Source organism: Macaca mulatta, chromosome 7 (genome assembly GCF_049350105.2).
Source record: "Macaca mulatta isolate MMU2019108-1 chromosome 7, T2T-MMU8v2.0, whole genome shotgun sequence".
In the NCBI taxonomy this organism is placed as follows: Eukaryota; Metazoa; Chordata; class Mammalia; order Primates; family Cercopithecidae; genus Macaca; species Macaca mulatta.
Genome location: NC_133412.1, coordinates 144,468,848 through 144,489,911, shown reverse-complemented (window position 1 = coordinate 144,489,911; position 21,064 = coordinate 144,468,848). Strand labels below are relative to the sequence as shown.

Here is a 21,064-nt window from a genome sequence, read left to right as displayed (position 1 = left end):
TCCTCAAAAAATTAAAAATAAAACTATCATATGATCCAGCAATCCTGCTTCTGGGTATATATACAAAATAATGAAAATCAGGGTCTTGAAGAGGTATCTGCACACCCACATTCACAGCAACAATCACAACTGCCAAAAGGTAGAAGTAACCCAAACATCTATCCACAGATAAATGGATAAACAAAATGTGGTATACTCATACAATGGAATACTACTAAACCTTTGGAAAGACAGAAATCCTGTCACATGCTACAACATTGATGAACCTTGAGGATTATATGCTAAGTCAAATAATTCAGTCACAAAAAGACAAATACTACATGATTCCACTTATATGAGGTTACCTCAAGTAGTCAGATTCACAGAAACAGAAAGAATGATGGTTGCCAGAGTCTGTGGGAGGTGGAAATGGGGGCCAATGTTTAACGCTTACAGAGTTTCAGATTTGCAAGATGAAAAAGTCCTGGAAATCTGTTTCACAACAAGGTGAATATACTTAATACTACTGAACACTTAAAAATGGTTGAAATGGTCAACTTTATGTGTTTTTACTACAATTTTTTTAAAAGAAGTGCTAACATACAATTATCAAATTGCATGTACATGTCCCATCTCCACTGCAGGAGTCTCAGCAGCCTGACCCTTTAAACTGCTGGCAGTCATTTGAGGAGTTCTTCCAAGTTGTCTTTTTGAATCAATGGGCCTCTACGAAAGATCCAGAGGCTCTCCTTTTCACCCATCCAAAATGAAGTTTCTACAATCCCCAGTTCGCTGCACTCTGGTTTAAGTCCACTACTTACTTACCTTATTGTCAAGCACAGATCTAAAAATTACATAAAAGTCACTGTGTTTTCAACTAAGTGGGGAAGAAGCATAACAGAATCACTTACTAAGCTTCTTGAAATTACCCATCAACCTCAATATCTAGCATTCTCCCCCAGGAGAAAGGCCTCAAGGTTCACTGTGATTCTCTACCCAAGCACTCACTGCTTCCCCGAAACACACATCCTATCCAAACCACAGAAAACCACTACTTTTAACCACCACCTTGAAAATGGCCTTCAGAACAATCTCATCCAAAGCAATTATTAGGCTGAGGTTCTTGAACTTTTAATAAGCCTTTTCTGTGAATCCTACAGCTCTCTGTAACCTACCATTTATCTACTGAAACATTATTTTGTTATGCAATTTACTATACCTTGCTTCCTGTTACAAAGCATCATCATTAAGATCCTAATTTAAAAAATAAAACAACACTGAGACTCTGAAGAACCACAGGCATTTCTCAAACTGGAAAAGAGACATGGTTTAGGAACCATATTCAGGCTTCCTAACATGTTTCCCAAGAGCACATTCTGAGCTAGGAGTCAAACCTGCCCCCACTACACAAACACACACACAAGCATGCACACATATGCACACAGAGCACTCTCTTCGTATGTCAAATACCAGTACTAAGAAGTTAGGCTCTAGGAAAGCACGCTGGCAGAAGCTTCTGAGGTCTTCAGTGGAGCAACCAAAAGTATGGTTACGGAAAAGTGAGGAGTTAAATCAACTACACATTTAATCCTCATTTCAAGAACTTGTGTTTTTGAAAAGTCTTTAAAAGTCAAGCAGTATAGTTCAGAGCCACAGCCCCACGCTTCTTGCAAGAATATGGAAAAAAAACTGACTCTATTTTTATTCCTAGGTATATACAGGTGAAGTAAACAATAAAAGTCAAACTTGGTGAAAATTTTAGGACATCCTATTGATTAATATTTCCCTATCTTATAAGCACCTCCGAATAAGCAGACTCTCTCTTCCTGAAGGCATGGGATACCACAGTCCAGTTAGCAGCTGCTTCTCTGAGAGCATCAAGAACTGAAAAGAAACATTTTTAACAACAGAGGTTCAGGCCGGGCGCTCATGCCTGTAATCCCAGAACATTGGGAGGCAGCGGTGGGCGGATCACCTGAAGTCAGGAGTTCAAGACCAGCCTAGCCACTATGGTGGCCCATCTCCACTAAAAATACAAAAAATTAGCTGTGCATGGTGGCGTGTGCCTGTAGTTCCAGCTACTCAGGAGGCTGTGGCAGAAGAATCGCTTGAACCCAGGAGGTAGAGGTTGCAGTGAGCCAAGATCGCACCACTGCACTCCAGCCTGCATGACAAGAGCAAAAATTCCGTCTCAAAAAAAAAAAATAAAACAAAGGTTCAGGCCGGGCGCGGTGGCTCAAGCCTGTAATCCCAGCACTTTGGGAGGCCGAGACGGGCGGATCACGAGGTCAGGAGATCGAGACCATCCTGGTTGACACGGTGAAACCCCGTCTCTACTAAAAAATACAAAAAACTAGCCGGGCGAGGTGGCGGGCGCCTGTAGTCCCAGCTACCCGGGAGGCTGAGGCAGGAGAATGGCGTGAACCCGGAGGCGGAGCTTGCAGTGAGCTGAGATCCGGCCACTGCACTCCAGCCTGGGTGACAGAGCGAGACTCCGTCTCAAAAAAAAAAAAAAAAAAAAAAACACAAAGGTTCAATCAATTCTGGGAGGTAGAGACCATTAAAGGAAAGGCAATGAGTTCAAAAATTACCAAATTAGGCCGGGCGCAATGACTCACATCTTTAATACCAGCACTTTGGGAGGCCAAGGCGGGAGGATCCCTGGAAGTCAGGAGTTCTAGACCAGCCTGGCCAACATGGTGAAACCCTGTCTCTATCAAAAAGACAAAAATTAGCTGGGTGTGGTGGCATATGCCTGTAATACCAGCTACTTGGGAGGCTGAGGCAGGAGAATCACTTGAAGCCAGGAGGCAGAGGTTGCAGTGAGCAGAGATCGCACCACTGCACTCCAGCCTGGGTGACAGGCTCCATCTCAAAAAAAAAAAAGCAAATTAGATTTCCTATCTAGATAAATAATTTACAATATGAAGAAAATGAATTACAGAACGATAACATTGAGGCCAAAGTAAAAGACACTGACCATAGTCAAGTCTTGATTATAGGAACAAGGTCGTTAGGCACACAGCCCTTTGCTTTTCTTTCTCAATAGCTTTCTTTTGAGCAGTTCAGAACTCATTACAAAAAGAAGCAAGTCGGCTGGGCACAGTGGCTCCCGCCTGTAATCCCAGCACTTTGGGAGGCTGAGGCAGGCAGATCACCTGAGGTCAGGAGTTTGAGACTAGCCTGGCCAACATGGCGAAACCCTGTCTCTACTAAAAATATAAAAATTAAGCGGGTGTGGTGGCGTGTGCCTGTAATTCCAGCTACTCGGGAGGCTGAGGCAGGAGAATCACTTGAACCCAGGAGGCAGAGGTGGTAGTGAGTCGAGGTAGCGCCACTGCACTCCAGCCTAAGTGACAGAGCAAGACTCCATCTCAAAAAAAAAAAAAAAAGGGAAGCAAGTCGCTGAACCACAAAACCATCAATGACTATACCTGTTCATAGCTTTGGTAAAAGGTTTTATGGAAAAAGTAGAAAGGGAAGAGAAATAACCACAATTAACTTTCATATCTGTGAAATTCATTTAACCTAGACCTGCTCTGTGGGAGGAAAGAGGGAAAAAGGAATCCAATGGCAGCAGCACTGGCTGTCAGTTCTGCTCAAGTTGCCTTTGAGTGACCCCCAAGTTTTTGTGAACCAGCAATTCTCCCTCCCCAAGCTGGCATTCCCAACAAGCACACATTCTCCTGCCTCTCTTGAATTGGAAAAAGGGAAATCTAACATTATGTAATTGCCTGCTTCCTGCAATTTAAACTTAGGCATACTACAATCCTAATTAGAGGGAGAACTTAGTGCAACATGACAAGCAACAAATTGGAAATCTACAGGTTGAAGTTTCTCATCCCAGACTTCCAGAGGCGAAGAGAAATGGCTTCACCTGACTTTGTGGCACACCCACCAACACACTACTACTTACTACGGGCCAGCTAAAGAAGCCCCTGACATCCCTCCATGTCATTTTGGTGTCATCTCTCTATGCCTTTAAGAAAACACGCTGTTCTGTTTGCAGATGGGGTTATCTTACTCTCTGCAGGCCAGAATAAAAGGAGAAAATGGTTGTTGACTGGGGAACATTACCTACCGTTAAAAGATCTGCCCTGATGGTTTTTTGTACCCTCATGATTACAAACCAAATCAACCAAATCACTGTGTTGTTCTGTCCCTTATGCAAATCATCCATGTTTAAAAGACCCAGAAGCCACAAATCTTGCCCATGCTTCTAAGACTCACTTCAGAGCTCATCAACAAATCACTGAAAAAAATGAATGAGCTAGCATCTAAGAATAAATAAAGCATCTAAGAACTTAAATAAGACCTTTGAAAGCAAGGTGTCATCAAAGTGTGTGGGTTTTGTTTTTGTTTTTGATTAGCTGGGCACAGAAAAAAACTAACAGCAAAATTCAATGAGGCCAATTTTTTACACCAAAGAAGCAGAAGTGCAGCAGGTAAAAGGTCGGATTGTCAATCTCCAGGGATAGTGGAACACCCTTATTTTACTGCATCTGTCTGTAGAATAAGACCCAAACTTCTGTGTGAGCACTGGCAGAATACCACAATGCTTATTCCTCCCGGGAGAAGGAACTCCCCTTACCTCAAGAGCGTTCACCAAACCAGCAGGGAAGTTTCTTCTCTGCTGGCTCAGATTACTCTACTGGAAGGTAGGGTGGCACAACATAAATCAGCCCCATTTTCAACAGGAAGCTCTACATGTTCCTGTTTTATGTCCCGTTTTATCTCTCCACCTGACTAACACCTCCAGCCCCAATCTCTGGTTACCCTTACGTGTCGCTGAGAAAAAAGGTCTAAAATTCAGTTGGCCATGGTCCAGAAACAAAAATGGTACACCTAATTTCTTCTGCAAATGGAAATGAGTTTTAAAAAAGAAGAAAAAGACAAACCAAAATAAACTGAGTTTAGCTTTTCTAAAGAGCTAAAGAGTACATTATGCTCTGAGCTAATAAAGATTTCTTTAAAAATGAAACAAAATAAGAAAGCCTACAGGCTCTACTATGCAGAAACTTTAACTCATATTTTCTTTTTCCATAATTTTGTCATTTGAGTAACTATGAAGCTTGGTTACCAAACACTACATCAATGTTGTTTTCATAGCTTTACAACCTTACCATAGATTGTTCGTTTCCTTAAGTTCTGCATCTCCTCATTTTGGATATTTAATAAATACTGAACTCTTAAGTGGGGGGAGAAAGCAGTAAAATTTTAACATAACAGGCTCTAAGGTAGGGGGAAAAAAAACAGAAAATAAACAAATATAATTAAATATGGACATCTGTCTTCCAATCACTGCCCAGTTATTAACCAGTTCTACAATCTTCAACAAATCACTTCCACTTTCTGGGCTTCAGTTTCCTCATATGTAAAATGGGAAACATGAGCCAAATGAGTCAAAATCCCTCCTAGTTCCAACAATCCATGAATCTGTCCAACAAAAAGTAAGAAAACCCTATCACAAATAAGACTTTATAGTTTACAAAGTACTTTCATACATATATTCTCATTAATTTTTGTAGCTCATCTGTGAAGCAAGTTTTGAGCCCATCTCTGCAGGAAACAACAGTAAAGTTCAGAAAGAAGTTCAATTATTTTTCAGTATCTCACAACGAAAATGGCAGGGCAGGTATCTGAAACCCACACCTTCTGAGGACAAATAGTAGGCTACATTATTTCAAAATGTTTAAATATATTACAATTCAAAAATAATTGCCTATTATGTATAACCTTTATGGGGACATCAGGATACCATAACTCCATGCCAGGAAATATTACTACAAATGGTCCCACTGGACTACAAGTTCCATGCGGCCAGGTACACTCTTTTGCTCATCACTGGAATCACAGAAACCAAAAATGCACCTGCCAGATAGCAGCAATCAATAAATATTGCTTGACTCACCACTCAAAAGCTTAGGAATATAGGGATGCAATGGGGAAAAAAGGAATTTCTGAATTTATTTTCAGATTTGAACTTCCATGATTTGATCCAAAGGGGAAAAAAAAGTGTGCTCTATCAGAGCTCTAGTTCTTTATTATGGGAATGAGTCTATTTGTCTTCCATAGAGAAAATCTAATATGGTCAGTGAACCAAAAGGCTTAAATCTGAGATGTCACAAAAAAACCTTCAGGATATTCATACTTTATTTGTGCCCTGATACGGACCAATAACAATGATAATACAATGGTAAGGACTGATAAGAGGCACATAGTCATATTTTTAATTATAACAAACTTTCCACCAAATTTCACTCTCATACCATTTCAGCTCTCCTCATGCTCCCATTTCACAGCTCAAAGAGATTTTTGAAAAAAAGAAAAACAGTCATTTATCTAAAAATTCAGACTGCAACTTAACATAGAACATATACACATCACAACTCAACCAAGATTCCCCCAAAGTCTACAAAACTGCTAATCCCAAGCAATCCTCAATCTATGACTTCAATAAACTTACTAGAAGGTGTTTTTAAAAGTTCCTAAACAATCAAGGTGGGGGCACTATACCAAAATTACACACATACTTCAAAGCAAAAGCAAAGCAAATGCAGAAGCCTGAAAATACTAGTGAAAGGGCAGAGACAAATGAAGAGTTAAATGAATCTCAATACAAAGTATCAGAGAGCTGCTTTGCAATTATTACCTGGAGTTCAAGTCAACCTTGCCATAGAATCCTCCAATGAAATCACAACTATCACTGACTGATACTTCAGATTTTAAAAGTTCACTGTACCAGAATTGCAATTTCAAACTCGAGGAGCAGAAGCAGGAACTGCAGAGAAGCTAACAACAGCAACACCTACTGACTGTCTCAAGCCACTCACCAAACTTGTTCTCTCAGTCAACTAGAAAAATAAAATGACAGTCAACTTCAAGAGTCCTTTACTTAAGCATTAATGAGATAAGAAAATTAGTTGTCAGAGACATAAAGTCATTCATCACCCAAATCTCTTATTTTGCCTCTAACCATTTATGTGGAAACAATCACTCATCATTGTAAATGCACTGTTAATTGTTAATGCTTTAGCATAATTGATTCCATGGGAAAATGTTTTAATATTAATATTGTAGTTAATAACTGGGATGTCATCTAATAGTTGGACACATCAGTGGCCGTAATAAACTAGCTGAGACCTACTGCTATTACCACTGTTCCATATTATCCTTTTTTTAATCCTGGTAAAGGTAGCTTAATTGCAGCTTTCAAGAAACGAAGAGAAAAATGAAAGTCGTTAAATCAGGATTATACAGAAAATTAATACTATTACTAAACTGGCCGCAGAACTCAGTATGATCTAACCTTGTACATTTCCAAAAGATTCGGTCAGAGAATCTTTGCCTTGGTGGGATACTCCATAGGAGAAAACAGGAGAAAGTTGACACTTAACTCCCACAGAGTACCAGCATAAAAACAATGGCTTTAAGAGTCTGACTCAGAGTTTCAACATGAAAGGTTTGCTTTATAGAGGAAACGCCAATCCCAGTCCATCCAGATAGACCTGGAACCTGATGAAAGTCGACACCTTTACTCTGAAATTTGCATCGCATCGCTGGCTCCAGTTTAGAAACATGATCGTTTCACAGGTAGTATGCATTTCAGTGAATGCTGCCTCTAAACTACCCGTCAGCGAAAATAAAATCTGTAAGGTAAACGTAGTCTAGGAGCCATCAATCCCCAAATGCTTCCCTTAGAAAACGAATGCCAACAATTCAGCTAAACATCTTCATTGAAAGTGAGCCATTTCCCATGTCTCTCTGTTTTCCAAACCGCGATGCAATTTCAACCTGCCCAACACGATTACTGGTCCACCTAGAAATGCCGTGGAGCGATTTTTTAAGAGCCTCGGAAATTTCCTTTAAGGTCAGGAGAGAAGCTGGTAACAGATGGGGCGAAGGAGGAAAAGTTCTTTTTGCAGCACCCTCGCGCCTCCCCAGCCCTTTCGCGGTTTACTCGCTCCCTGTAAATCAGGTTACAGCATCCCAAAATTTCATGTCCCCAAGACCCCCAAAGGGGAAATTAACCACCCTCAGGCACCGAGCTGTTTGTCTCCATTTCCCACAACTCAGCCAACTCGGCCTGCCTACTACTCCAGCTCAGGCTGCAAAGCGCTCACCCAGGTGACTGGAAAGGAAGGGTCGCCAGGTGGCGACCAGCTCAGCGGGGTGGACGCAACCGCCCGGACGGGGACGCGGGTCTCCTGGCCTCCCGCAGAGGCGCCTACCCAGTAGTTGTGCAGATTCGGGTTCTGGGGTGTGTGCGCGCGCGCCTGGCGCGGTAGAGCCGGATTCGCCCCCGCCAGGTTGCGCTATCAGCAAGCCACCAAATCGAAAATCAAACTTTAACCGGACTCCTGGGGTCCTGCTCCGGGCCCTGGACCCCAACCCCGGCCAGAAACAGGGCAGGGGGCTGTCAGCGGTCCTGCACCCCCACTACCCCCAGGACCCGGGCGCGGGGACCACTTACCGCTCGGCCCGGCCTCCCGGTGCCGCCGCGCGTCCCGGGCGCGTCCGCCGCGCGCTCTCCCTGGGGAGAAAGAGAAACCGTGTAGACGGCCGGCGCGCGCTCACTCGCCGCCTCCTCTGCGGAGAGCGGCGAGGCCGGGCCGGGGCGGGCGCCGAGCGCGGAGCGGAGGGGGGCCCGAGGGAGGCGGGGGCAGAATCAGCCCAATTCCCGAGCCTGGCTCCGAGGGGGACCCGGAATGCAGGCTGGCGGGCGGCCGGCGGGGGCCGAGCTCCCGAGGAGAAGGCGGAGGTGGCCCCGTCCTCGGGCATCAACTATTGTCTAGGCGCCCGGGCCCCGGCTCGCGCCGTCCCCGAGGCTCAGCGCCCCCCATCCCGCCCGCCCGCAGGAGAAAAAACTGAGGGGGCGCCCAATACGGGAAGCAAGTGCGGGGGTCCGGGCTCCGAGGGTCCGAGATGGGCGCGAGGTAGGGGGGGATGGGGGGTGCGTACCGCGTGGGGGAGGGGACAGGTAAGTGCCTACGGGGGCGAGAAGGCCCCGAGGACCGGTGGGGGAGGAAATGGGGAGGGAGCTACAGAGGCGGGAGGGGATGGAGTGGCGGCGGGGGCGGCCTCTGGGGCCCAGACCTGGCCCTCCCCGGGGACCCTCCAGCCGGGGACTCGGCGCTGCACTGACTTTTCGCTCACTCGCTCACGCACGCACTGAACTAGCTCACAAAGTTGCCGGCAGTGGCGGCGCCTCACTCGCCCTTCCCCTCTCCGCCCCGCCTCCCGCCCCATTCCTTCCCCTCCTTCACTCCTCCCTCTCCCCCAAGTCTCGGGTGAGATCACCACGGAGCGGCTCGGCACTGCGCGCAAGTCTCGCGAGAGAAGCGGCGGCTGGGCCTTGCGGGCGGAGGAAGTGGAAGAAGTCGCGGGAGGGTAGGGGACCGCGGAACTTCTGGTTGCTATGACGACGGCAAAGCCCTGGATTCCTGTCTCCTGCGGAGAGCAGAGGCTGCAAACGTGGGTGCAGTTTTCAACCTGCCTCGCGCACTGGCGGTGGGGAAAGCTAGGGATGGTTGCGGCAGGATAATTTTTAAACCGATTCAAGAGGGCATCTCTAGAAGACCACCGTCAAGATACCTGGCCAAATTTGGCAAATGAGGTTAATGTATTAAGAGGTTCTGGGACAGGTTTCTGCCTAAGAGCCAGCACATATCTGCAGCCCAAATTTTACCATATATTCAGTTTTTCAGCCTTTTCTTTCAATCTCATTCCTCCACCCCCACATCCCCCATGCTCCCTCCCTCCTTCTCTTCTCAACTCGCACACACACCCAGACTAGGCTCCTTCACGAACTGGCTCATTCATCTCTGTATTCTCAGTGACTCCGCAGGCTTGGTCCATACTAGGTATTGGCTACTTTTTTAAAAAGTTGAACGCAACAGTCCATACCTGTCCTCAGTACTTGCCTTTGGCCCTACCCTAAAAAGTACAGTCAAGTTTGGACTCTTATTATAAACTACCCTCCCATTTCTGTTAACACCTTGTCTTTTTCAATGGTAATAATCTCTGCTTTCTCCACATCTTCCTCATAAAAACCCTATTCACCATTTTTTTTTTAAATCATTAGGCATCCTCAGGCGCCTTTATAACTACTCCAAAATGCTATTAAGGATGAAGATGAACTCTTTTCAGGCCTGTGTCTTCTTTTAACTGTAGAAACTTTTCTGAAGTGAGGGTTATTATATACTCACTGCTTAAGTCAAATGGATATTGTGAATAGAAGTTAAACTTTAGATTTCAAAATGAATGAGTAAAAATAGATTCCATGGTATGTGGATTATATCTCAACTTTTAAAATTCCTATCCATGAACATGGGAAAACCATTATGTAACTCAGTCCCACAGAACTAGAAACCTAAAGCATGAACCTAAGCATATGAGGACTAGGCAATCAAAACTTTTCAGTCACTTGCAAGTTTAAATCCTGTCAATGAAAGTTTATGTATTAGAAACCTAGGTGATACTAGACAAAGTCAGGAAACTAGGGTTTAAGTTTTTCTGTGCCACTAATAATTGAGTCTCCTTGAGAAGTTATTTAATCTCTCTGATTGTTCCTCTGTGGGGGGTACCCCACATGTTAGGTTATTACAGCTTTAAAATTCCATAGCTGGCCGGCATGGTGGCTCACATGCGTAATCCCAGCACTTTGGGAGGCCCAAGTGGGAAGACTGCTTGAAGCCAGGAGTTTGAGACTATCCTGGGCAACACAGAGAGACCCTGTCTCTACAAAAATAAAAAATATTAGCTAGGTATGTTGACATGCACCTGTAGTCCCAGCTATTCAGGAGACTGAGGCTTCAGAATCACTTGAGCCCGGGAATTAAAGGCTGCAGTGACCTCTGATCACACTACTGCACTCCGGCCTGGGCAACACAGTGAGATCCTGTCTCTAAATATATATATACATATGTGTGTGTTTGTGTGTATATATATATTTCATATAAGAGCTCTTAGACCTATAAAATTTTCCAATGAATAACAAATCTTCCTTTTACAGCAAATGACAAAACAGTTTGATTTTATAGGTCAGTTTCACAAAGAGTAGCTACATGTTGACAATTTTCTTTAAATGTTGACAATTTTATTTCAAAATTTCCCTGTCTCAACTACAAAGGCAACAAAAATATTGACCACGTTACAGTAATTTCAAAGGTAATCTACAGTTCATGATTTGCTTTTACACTAATTCAAAGCAGATTCCTTGTTATTTAATAAATATTCTAATTAAAACCAAAGACCCAAACTAAATACATCCATACTCCCAAAATAACTATAAGGAAAGAAGGAGGGAGGGAGGAAGGAAAAGAAGGAAGGAAGGAAGGAAGGAAGGAAGGAAGGAAGGAAGGAAGGAAGGAAGGAAGGAAGGAAGGAAGGAATGCAGGCAGGCAGGCAGGCAGGCAAGATCTGTGGAAGGAAGGAAGGAAGGAAGGAAAGAAGGGAGAGAGGGAGGGTAGGCCTCAGATTCATTTACTGGTATGTTTAATATATTTTCACAAAGAAACACAATGGAACATCACCATCAGTCCTGTGAATCTGTTTTAAGAAACCATTTTTCATAACATTGCAAAATATTATAAATCAGTTGTTGCTCATTTGTTCTGGCTTAGCTTTTAACATAATTTTGCCCTTAAAGGATGGCTGCCAATCTACATCCACCAACACAGTACAATTTCAGGGCCATCTGTTTTATGACTCCCAGATAGCCATTTGAAATAATTGACCCAAATGCTAGCCAACTCTATTAACATTCTTCAGTGCTTCTTATAAGGCTCAAGAGATGGGTGTTGGCCTCAAATTACAAAAATAACTTCCCTAATCTTCAGACATAGTAAAATAGTAGAAATTGTCCCAGGGATCTAAAACTGCTTTTTCAAGGCCCTGGGCTACTATTTATCCCTCACTGATGGCAGAACTTTCATCCTTGTTTCTAAAGGAGATAAAAAGTGAAAGCTACCAAAGCCTAGTTTTCAACTGCACATCCTCTAGGTCAGTCACTCCTGCTGTATCCTCCTGACCTTCCTAGGGTTTCAAAATAGCAGATGTCAGGCAGCAGAAGGGGGAAAGGAGGAATGGAGAGTTTGCCAAGAGCACAGACTAGATCTCAGTCCACTTCCTGTCCACTCTCTTTCTTGGCTTCTCTACCCATCTCTGCTCAATCCCTTCCCTTTGCCCTCCAACACAAAGGATATGTAACCTTTCTAGTGATAAGAACATCTAGTCATTTACTATGTTACTCCCTTCCTATTTGCTTCTTAGTTTGTTAAAACCCAGGTGAATCCATTTCTCTCTGGTTATTCTACCCCACAAAACACCCTAATGTATAGAATATACCAAATATAGAATGAATTTTGACACAGAGGCCTACCATACAAAGAAGTTGTATGTATTTTTTAATGTTATAAACACTGACTCACATTTGCATGTTTTACATTTGAAATCTGATTTAACTGGCCTTTTAGTTCAGAACTCCAGTAGCTGTATATCTACAGGGCATTATTCTAAGTGATATTTAGAAAGATTATTCTGAATCATTACAAAGATCCGAAGTGCCCTCAAAATTATTCAGGATTAAGTGATATCCCATGTTGTTTCAATTTTAGGGTTTTATTGTTTTAACCTTATTGGTGTGACTCTGTTTACGTGAATACTGGATTCCTTAGAAAATGCCTCTTCTCTCATTTACATAGTAGTATTCATTACTAGTTTAAAACACCAAGTACTTTATAACCAATTAACATTCTGTTAATCAATTAACAGCAAAACTGCTATACTTCCCTGTACTGTTCCCTCCTCTTTAAAGGACTATTTCACACCTTCTCCTCCTTAAACCTCTCCTAGTACTTCCAGCTAATGGCCTTGCTCCCTCTTTTGTTGGTAAAATAGAAATAATCAGAAGAGAACTGAATACACATACCCTCTCTACCACTCTGTCTACCAGCCTACCCGCATCTGTCTGCATATACTCCTCTGTCCTTCCTGTCACTTATGAACTCTCGGTGCTCTTAGCCGAGATTAGCCTCTAGATCTGTGCATTAGTGCCATCGCCTCTAACTCAGGGACATTGATTCAGCAACTGTCACCACTCTCTCTTGAATCAGCAAATTTTCCTTCTCTACTGCTTCACTTCTAAGGGTTTACAAGCATACTGGAATATCTGCCGTGGTAAAAAGTAAAATGCTTCCTAGATTTTTATGTCTCCCCCTGCTTCATTTTATAACTGGAATCTTCAAAAGGCTCTTCCATGCTTGATGTCTTCAATTCCTATCCTTCCCTTCCCTTGAATCCACTCCAAGCAGGCTTTCACCCCCACTACTCCACAGCAACAGGTCTTCTCAGGGGCATCAGTGACTTCCTCATTGCTAAATCTGGTGCTCAACTTCCAAGCTCACCTGGCTGGAGCCCTCAGCAGCAGAGAAGAAGGCAACCATGTTGGTTCTTGAAATGTTTTCTTCCCTTGTCTTCTGAGCCAAGAGTCGATCCTAGTTCTTATTCTACCTTTCTGGTCTTGAACTTCTCAACATAGGAGACTGCAGGACTCAGACTTCGGACATCTCTTTGTGGTCTCTTTTCACTCTGTGGTAAGCTCACCAGTCTGATAGTTTTAAATAACATCTGTACATTAAATACTTCCAAATTTACACCTCCAGGCTAGTCATCTCCCCTGTCTCCAAATTTGTACATCCATCTGCTACTCAACATCTGCAACTGATTATGTACTAGGTATTTCAAACTTCACATATTTAAAATTGATTAGCTCCAAGTATTCCCCGCAAAGCCAGTGCCCTTCTGAACTCCAGATATCCCTCTCAAAACCAGTTCCCTTTGGGAGGCCGAGGCAGTTCGATCACAAGGTCAAGAGATCAAGACCATCCTGGCCAACATGGTGAAACCCCATCTCTACTAAAAATACAAAAATTAGCTGGGTGTGGTGGCGCCACCTGTAGTCCCAGCTACTCAGGAGGCTGAGGCAGGAGAATCTCTTGAACCCGGGAGGCGGAGGTTGCAGTGAGCCGAGATCAAGCCACTGTTCTCCAGCCCGGCAACAGAGTGAGACTCTGTCAAAAAAAAAAAAAAAAAAAACCACTTCCCTCCAGCAGTCTTCCCCATCTCCGTTAAGGGTATCTTCCCAGAAGTTCAGAGGTTTTGTTCAGAGCAAAAGTCTTGGAATCGTCTTTGACTCCTCTATTTCTCTCACATCCAAACCATCAACAAATTCTGATGGTCCTTTCTTCAAAATATGTGTAGAATCCAATCACTTCCACCCACTGCAGCTCCACCTCTCTGATTCAAGCCATTTCTCACCTGGATTATCACAATTGTCTCCCTACTGGTCTCCCTAGTTGGTTTCCCTACTCCTGCATTTCCCCTCAAATCATTTGTTCTATACACAGGATCCAGAGTATGGAGCATGAGTAAGTCTGATCTTGTCACTTCTCTGCTCACAAAGCTTCCAGGACCTCTCACCTCACTCGGAGAAAAAGCCCCGGTTCACATTCTGGCCCAGAGAGCTGTATACTCTTCTGACTCCCAATCCCTCTCTCTCCCCTCCCTCTTTCTACCCCAGCTACACTGGCATTCCTGCTATTCTTTGACTACATCTGATGCTCTACTGCCTCCAGGACTTGTATGTGCTCTTTCATCTGCCTGGAGAGCTCTTTCCCCAAATATCTGCATGATGCACTTTCTGGGTCTGTTTAGATGTCTGTACAGAGGTAACTGTGTTGGTAATCTGCCTGCTTGCTCTTGGGAGCTCTCTCTTGTCCTGCTCTACCTTGCAGTAGGGCTGACCCCCATGGGCCGTGTTTTCAAGGATGCCTTGTCAGGAGCTTCCAGCTGGTTTCAACCATCAGGATGCATAACAGGAATTTGGACAGATGGAAGAGACAAGTGAAAGCCATTCTCCTCCTCTCTGTTTGTGCTTCAGGCAGAGTTTTAGCAGCAAGTGCATTTCCTCCATGGCCCCAGGTTCCACTGGGTAAGAACCATCCCCAGGCTCTGATATAAATTCAGCTGGAGGGTGATATTAGGTTCCTGGTGTTAAGAATCCTGGCTGGGTGCGGTGGCCCATGCCTGTAATCCCAGCACTTTGGGAGGCCGAGGCGGGCAGATCACCTGAGGTCGGGAGTCAGAGACCAGCCACACCAACATGGAGGAACCCCGTCTCTACTAAAAATACAAAATTAGCCAGGCGTGGTGGCACATGCCTGTAATCCCAGCTACTTGGGAGGCTGAGGCAGGAGAATCACTTGAACCCGGGAGGCGGAGGTTGCAGTGAGCCGAGATCAAGCCATTGCACTCCAGCCTGGGCAACAAGAGCAAAACTCCATGTCAAAAAAAAAAAAATCTCTGGATTCCCTCATCACCCTGGTTAATTTATCAGCTCTTCCATCCACCATGTAGTTCCCCTGTATAAAAATTCTCTCATTTTGGCCAGGCACGATGGCTTATGCTAGTAATTCCAGCACTTCGGGAGACTGAGGAGGGCGGATCACTTGAAGCCAGGAGTTTGAGACCAGCCTTTGCAACATGGCCAAACTCCGTCTCTACTAAAAATACAAAAATATTAGCTGGAGGCTGAAGTGGGAGGATCGTTTGAGCCCAGGAGGTCGAGGCTGCAGTGAGCCAAGACTGCACCACTGCACTCCAACCTGGGTGACAGAGAGAGACCCTGTCTCAAAAAAATAATAAAATAAAATAAAAAATAAAAATTCCCTCTGTTTGAATGACCAAGAACAGCTTCCATTCTCCTAACTAGACCTTGATTGCAAAATAGCAATCACCCCAATCTCATACTCCCCACACAGCTCTATTGCTCTCTGAAGTCTATCACTCCCTCACGTATTATCTAATCATTTGTTGGTTTATTGTCTGTCTTTCATCTAGAAGGTAAGATCCCTGAGGGCAGGAACTCTATGTCTGCTTTATTCACTGCTGTATTCCCAGCACCTAGAACAGTGCCTGGCACATAGTAGGCACTCAACACATGTTTTTCATATAAGCAAATAGTGCTCATTCAGACAAAATAAAACTGCTAGCAGAGTGTGGTTAAGAGAATACCCCTACCCTCCAAGATGTCCACATCCTAATCCTCAAAACCTGTGAATATGTTACCTTATGTGGCAAGAGTTTTTATAAAGATATGATTTAAGTTAAGGATCTTGAGATAGGGGGATTATCCTAGATTATCTAAGTGGGCTCAGTATAACCACAAGGTTTTCATAAGAGGGAAATAGAAGAGTCAGAGTTAGACATGGACATGTAACCACAGAAACAGAGTCAGAAAGAGATCTGAAGATCCTACATTACTAGCTTTGACGATGGAGGAAGAGACCATAAGCCAAGGCATGTAGAAAACCTCTAGAAGCTAGAAAGACAAGAGAAACAGATTCTCCCCTATAGATTTCATAAGGAATGCAGCCCTGCCAATGTCTTGATTTTATCCAAGTGAAATTCATTTCAGACTTCTGACCTCCAGAAATGTAAGACAATAAAATGGTGGTGTTCTAAGCTACAAATTTGTGATAATTTGTTACAGCAGTAATAGGAAACTAATAGTGTTTAATCAGGTATGTAAGCTCTTTGTAGTCATAATGTGTGTCTTGTTTGCTCTGAAATACCTACAATTTAATACAGTTCCTGACAAAAATAGGCACTCCATAAATGTACAATGAAAGAATGAAGTTTAACAGCAAAGCAGTATCAGGGCTCCCATTCTGATGGAGTGGAAAATCCCTTACCTGGCTTTCTGGCTCAGAAAACACCTTGATATTAGGAAGCCTTTGTGAGCTTTTTGAGCTATGAAGATATAGGGGTATAGGGTAGAGGCAATCCGTGTCTTACACACCAATGTCAGCTAGAGAGAATGTGGACAAGTCACAAGGGCCTTGTGTGATATATTCAGGACTTGGGCTTTATTCTGTAGTCAATAGGGAGCCATTGAAGGGTTTTCATCTAGGGTGGAAACATTCAAATTTGCATTTACAATGCATAGAATATTAGAAGCATGGGATTTAGAAATCCATGGGTTGGAGAAGAGATTAGAACTGCAATCACAAATTTGGCAAGCAGTAGCTTTTAATTGCTAATATGATGCATTTAGATAACTTTTTTTTTTTTTTTTTTTTTTTGAGAAGGAGTTTCACTCCTGTTTCCCAGGCTGGAGTGCAGTAGTGCAATCTCACTCAGCTCACTGCAACCTCCGCCTCCTGGATTCAAGCGATTCTTCTGCCTCAGCCTCCCAAGTAGCTTGGATTACAGATGCCTGTCACCATGCCTGGCTAATTTTTTTTTTTTTTTTTTTTTTTTTTAGTAGAGATGGGGTTTCTCCGTGTTGGTCAGGCTGGTTTTGAACTCCTGACCTCAAATGATCTGCCCGCCTCAGCCTCCCAAAGTGTTGGGATTACAGGCGTGAGCCACCACGCCCTGCCTAGATAACATTTTAATTAAAATGCACCTTCACAAACTTTCTTTCCTTGTCATAGGCATTTTCTTTTGAAACATTTTGCATTAAGCTACTCATGCCTTCCCTGGGTTTTCAGGCAATTTTCTTGTAAATATGGATAAAATAAAATGAAATAAAAATCCCCAAAAGGATGAAAAATTCTGGCCCACCAATACTTTTGACCTTTTCCTCTATACTATAGACATCAACACATGCTATTACAGTTATAATATTCTTTTTTTTTTTTTTTTTTTTGAGATGGTTTGCTTTATCACCCAGGCTGCAGTGCAGTGGCTCGATCTCAGCTGAAGCAATTCTCCTTCCTCAGCCTCCCAAGTAACTGGGATTACAGGTGCCTACCACCACGCCCAGCTAATTTTTGTATTTTTAGTAGAGACAGGTTTCACCATGTTTACCAGGCTGGTCTCGAACTCCTGACCTCAGGTGATCCACCCACCTCAGCCTCCCAAAGTGTTGGGATTACAGGCATGAGCCACTGCAACCCAATTTATATATATATATATATATATATATCTCGCCTCTGAACCATTTCAAGATTTTTTTATTCATCCTACCATTAATATTTCCTTTTAGGAGCTCTTTGAACCATTTAAAATAACTTCAATATTCTCTTAGGAGCTGGAAATTTCCTTCCAAACAGCCCTTTCCCCTTTATTCCTTTCATCAGATTTCACAGTAGAGAAGGTGTCAAGGAAGGAAGGTGAATTTTAAAAGTCTTCTCTCTACTCTCTTGTCTTTTTAAAATCCCTAGAAATGAAAAGAGGCTTGCTCATGACTTGGAAGCGGTGGGCTGAGGCCTCCCAAGACCATCTGGCTTGTTCCATTGCCAGCCAGAGTGGAGGCGACATTCACACGAACCCAGGAGCTGCAGGGGCGCGTGAGCTGCAGCTGCCTTGTGGCATCCAAGGAGCGCACAGTGAGATTCCGCAGGAGAAATCACGCTTTGCATGTTCTTGAGTACAAGAAACATGTGTAAAGAGGGTTTTTGTTTGTGGGCATGCCAAGGAGAACGACTCGAATATTAAAGCCATCACAACCTTTATTTAAGAGAAAAGAGGACAAGAATGAATATGCTGATAGTTCAGAGATATTTAGGACCTTTGGCAGTTCAGCACTCATCCTAAATTTTTACAAATAGCTTTCCGGAGATGAAGCTTTTAAAAGCCTTTTAAAGGAATTTTATTTGTTCTTTTCACGTCGGGAAAAGTGATGAGTATATCTACTCAGGTATGAGAAATGGCCAAGGCCACTCCATGTAATGTTTTACTTATCCTATAGCTACACAAAGAAAATAGAACGAGTGTTGTAGAGGAAAATCTACTAGACCTCAAGCCCGGCTTGAAATCAATTCTGTACTCTAATTCAGACTCTGTCTTTAGCTAGCTGAGTCAGATAAATTATTTAATTTTCTGAACTTCTCGCTTCTCTTTCTTTTTTTCTTTTTCTTTTTTTTTTTTTTTTTTTTTTTTTTTTTGAGACTGGGTCTCACTCTGTTGCCCAGGCTGGAGTGCAGTGGCGCAATCTCGGCTTACTGCAGCCTCTGCCTCACGGTTTCAAGTGATTCTCCAGCCTCAACCTCGCAAGTAGCTGGGATTACAGGTGTGCACCACCCACCCAGCTAATTGGACTTCTCTTTCTTTAAATACAAAAGGAGAGGGCTAAGAGGCCATCCCTCCAGACTAAAAGTTTGTATATTGATGTGTTATCCTCTTTCAATAGTCAGTTTGCTTCTGGTCAAGAATCTTTCAGGGGTCTGTTTGCTCTTGGTCAAGAATCTGAGGTCTAGACTTTTGCTCAGAGTTGCTGAACCTCTCTCCCTTCCCGTTTGTTTTACTCTTCTTGGGATGATCTCTACCTTCTTCTCCCCTCTCCTGTCCCTACCACACCCCATTATACAACCCCATGTGAAATATCAAGGGTGACCATAACTCACTGGTAGGATGGAGAGGGATAAAGACTTCTGAGCAATTCTCACAGACACCTGCTGTTATCTGGTGCTGGCTGTGACTGGCACTGCTAGAGTGAATCTTGATCATTGCTTCTGGCATGGCCACCCAATACCAACTGTTCTTGTTGGCAGTGAAACTTTCAGGACTGCTGCTCCCAGCTGCTTCCTCTTAGAACCTCTTAGAACAGCCAGCTTCTAGGCCGGGCGCGGTGGCTCAAGCCTGTAATCCCAGCACTTTGGGAGGCCGAGACGGGCGGATCACAAGGTCAGGAGATCGAGACCATCCTGGCTAACATGGTGAAACCCCGTCTCTACTAAAAATACAAAAAAACTAGCCGGGCGAGGTGGCGGGCGCCTGTAGTCCCAGCTACTCGGGAGGCTGAGGCAGGAGAATGGCGTAAACCCGGGAGGCGGAGCTTGCAGTGAGCTGAGATCCGGCCACTGCACTCCAGCCTGGGCGACAGAGCGAGACTCCGTCTCAAAAAAAAAAAAAAAAGAACAGCCAGCTTCTAGGTCTCTGAGCTGCTGGGCACTTCCTTTACTCATTCCATACTTCCTACAGAGGGCAGCATAAATCACAGTCTCTGCCAAGCATACGGAGTTGGGATCAACACCAGGACTCGGAATTGGCCTGTAGAATTTTTTCAAATTCCCCTAGCTTGGCGTGAGAGTATGGGAGCAAGAATGAACAGGTTAGGCACGGTGGCTCACACCTGTAATCCCAGCACTTTGGGAGGCCGAGGCAGGTGGGTATCTTGAGCCCAGGAGTTCAAGACCAGCCTAGGCAACATGGTGAAACCCCGTCTCCACTAAAAACACAAAAATTAGCCAAGGGTGGTGGCGCACACCTGTAATCCCAGCTACTCGGGACACTGAGGCAAGAGAATTGCTTGAACATAGGGGTTGGAGGTTGCAATGACCAAGATTGTTCCACTTCACTCCAGCCTGGGTGACAGAGCGAGATTCTGTCTCAAAAATATACATATATATATATATATATATGAATGAATAGAGCCCTCAGCATCACACCCGTTGACCTTCACTTGAAGACAGTTCAGCATGGTGGAGTCAGATGGAGCGGGCCTCAAGTCCCATGCCCACCTCCAGCTTAGTAACAGAGTGGTTTTAGGAAAAGTTACTTAACTCCTCTAAGCCTTGGTTTCTTATTTTTCAAGTGGGAATAATAATGATTGCTTCATAAAAACATGATTATTTTGAGGATTACGTGAGATCATACGTGTTTCATTAGATCCTGTGGACTGACTATCTAGAGGCCATCCACAACTCCCTTTTCCCTTGCCCTCTGAGTCTTCCCTGAAGTCTCCAGAACTAGCTTAACATAAAATGGGGGCTTTACTCTGAAAACTGTGAGTTCCAAAAAATACCCAGTGGTAGAAATACAGTCCCATCTAAACTCCTCCATCACTCATGTGCTTCTCTCTCTCCATCTGCCGCTATCTACAGCATTCTTCTCTCTTTCTAAAGAATAGTTTCCTCCATTTTTCTGGTCCACATAGGGAAAACATCTCCTGAGCTCAATCTGAATTCAAACGTCTCCCCAGTTTTCAAAATACCTGGGGAGAAAAGGAACTGACTGACACAGCTTTAAATCAGGTGCCCACCTCTAGACCAATCAGCTGTGACCAGGAGCCTGGAGG

General features: G+C 43.8%; 1 protein-coding gene and 1 long non-coding RNA gene across 36 annotated transcripts in view; one reads left to right on the top strand and one right to left on the bottom strand.

Annotated features, from left to right (window-relative positions):
• The window catches only part of SIPA1L1 (signal induced proliferation associated 1 like 1), a 409,230-nt gene extending 400,078 nt beyond the window's left edge, over positions 1-9,152 (bottom strand). For 14 of the 34 annotated variants that reach the window (XM_077937707.1, XM_077937717.1, XM_077937723.1 and 11 more), the window contains exons 1-2: positions 9,076-9,152; positions 8,453-8,512 (exon numbers count right to left, since the gene is read on the bottom strand). The gene's annotated coding sequence lies outside the window, so the exon portion shown is untranslated. Of the gene's footprint in view, positions 1-8,102; positions 8,237-8,452; positions 8,527-9,075 lie in introns of those variants that run through there. The other 20 variants (XM_077937700.1, XM_077937722.1, XM_077937727.1 and 17 more) reach the window with 3 other exon arrangements.
• Positions 7,780-21,064, top strand: part of LOC144329748 (uncharacterized) — a 29,570-nt gene continuing 16,285 nt past the window's right edge. The window contains exons 1-2 of one of the 2 annotated variants that reach the window (XR_013395390.1): positions 7,780-7,957; positions 18,936-19,057. This is a non-coding gene — a long non-coding RNA (uncharacterized LOC144329748). The remainder of the gene's footprint in view (positions 7,958-18,935; positions 19,058-21,064) is intronic. The other variant, XR_013395391.1, reaches the window with a different exon arrangement.